The sequence below is a fragment of the Solanum tuberosum genome, unplaced genomic scaffold (assembly GCF_000226075.1).
Source record: "Solanum tuberosum cultivar DM 1-3 516 R44 unplaced genomic scaffold, SolTub_3.0 scf00060, whole genome shotgun sequence".
Taxonomy (NCBI): Eukaryota; Viridiplantae; Streptophyta; class Magnoliopsida; order Solanales; family Solanaceae; genus Solanum; species Solanum tuberosum.
Window position 1 is genome coordinate 864,371 of NW_006238985.1, and position 1,866 is coordinate 866,236.

The following is a 1,866-nucleotide window of genomic DNA, read 5'->3' on the forward strand; positions in this document are numbered from 1 at the left end:
TGTGGCGGATCAGTGTCGGAATATGATAAAGTTGGCCGACGTCGTTCATACACAAATCCAGGTTTGAACCTCTTAAAAGAAGATGATAAATCCTCAAAAGTAGGAAGAAGAGGAGAAGCAGAAGATGAATCTACAATCGTAGGAAAGAAATACTGATTCTCAAAGAAAACAGCATTTCTAGAAATACGAAATTTGTGAGAACATGGATCATAACAAATAAAACCTTTTTTGTGAAGTACTATAACCCATTAAAACACATTTAGTAGACTGTACAGAAAGTTTATTGCGCAGTGAAGGATGCAAATGCACAAAACAAACACAACCAAATGTATGAAAATCACTATAGTTAGGATTTTGGTGATAAAGACGAAAATATGGAGACTCAAGATTTAGCACTTTAGATGGCAATCTATTAATTAAATAGACAGCAGTAGACAAAGTTTCCCCCAATAATTAGATGGTACAGAGGACTCAATCAATAAAGTACGAGTGACATCTAAAAGATGGCGATTTTTTCGTTCAGCAACTTCATTTTGTTGTGGTGTATATGGGCAAGAGTGTTATGAGACAATTCCTTTGTCAAGCAAGAATTTTTTGAATTCATAAGACATATTCTCCACCAGAATCAGATCCTTAATAATTTGATGCATGTAGAAAATTGAGTCTCAATGTAAGCCAAAAATGTCTTGAACATGGAAAATACCTCAGATTTGGATCGAAGAAAATACACCCATGTAAACCGACTATAATCATCTATGAATGTCACAAAGTATTTGAAATGAGCATGAGAAATAATTGGTGAAATGCCCCAAACATCACTATGAATGACATCAAAACACTTTGTAGCATGACTACCAAAATTAGGAAAATGAAGAGTTTTACTTTTGCCTAATTTACAAGTAGAACAATCAATGGAAGCAGCTGAAAATTGATTTTTTATTTCCCAATAAACCAGAATTTGATAAATGAGACAACACAACAGAATTTGGATGTCCTAGACGCTTATGCCAAACCTCAGTCGTACTAGCAGTAGAAGTACAAGCAAAAGATAGAACATGAGGAATGCAAAAGTGTATAGGAAACAATCATCCAACTTTAGGCCCTTTCACGATTATCGTCCCCGACACCTGATCCTGCACAAGACAACCATTACGAGAAAAATTCACATCACAATTGTTATCTACCTATTGTCCAACTGAAATAAGACTAGTTGAGAGCTTTAGTGAAACAAAAACATTCTTGAAAGGTGGAGTAATGTCCCCAACCTTGGTAATGGGTAAATTACTACCATTGGCAATCTGTATTTGTGAAGGACCTTGATACTTCCGAACATTTTTTAGGATGCTCGTTGAGTTGGTCATATGATTGGAAGCACCTGAATCAACAATCCAAAAATTAGATGTAACATCATTACCTTGTAATCCCAATGCTGAAAAAGCTGACACAATCATTTGTTGTACCATTAGTGGAATCATTTATCCCAGCTTGAAAAGCATTGATCCTACGATTTTGAGGGCGCGTGGGACACTCTTTGATAATGTGTCCTTGTTGTTTACAATAACTAGAGAACTTCTTGCTACAATTGCTAGCAATATGACCATATTCCTTGCAACTGTAGCATTGAGTTCTACTCATATCCCTGCCCTTTCCTTTACCTTGAGCAGCAAATGCAACAGTGACATCATTTTCTTTCTTAAAAGCATTTTGTGTGACAAGACGTTGCTCTTCACGAAGTAATTCCCTAAAGCAAACATCCAAAGAGGGAGACGGGTCACGATTCATCAAGTTAGAGAAAACACTCTCAAAGTCGGAGCGTAATTTCATCAAAAATTGGTCTCGCTTGCTTTGCTCATGAACTGCTTGAAT

General features: G+C 36.3%; 1 protein-coding gene across 1 annotated transcript in view; it reads left to right on the forward strand.

Annotated features, from left to right (window-relative positions):
• LOC102588987 (phospholipase D zeta 1-like) overlaps nt 1–1,866 on the forward strand; it is an 18,413-nt gene that overhangs the window by 6,227 nt on the left and 10,320 nt on the right.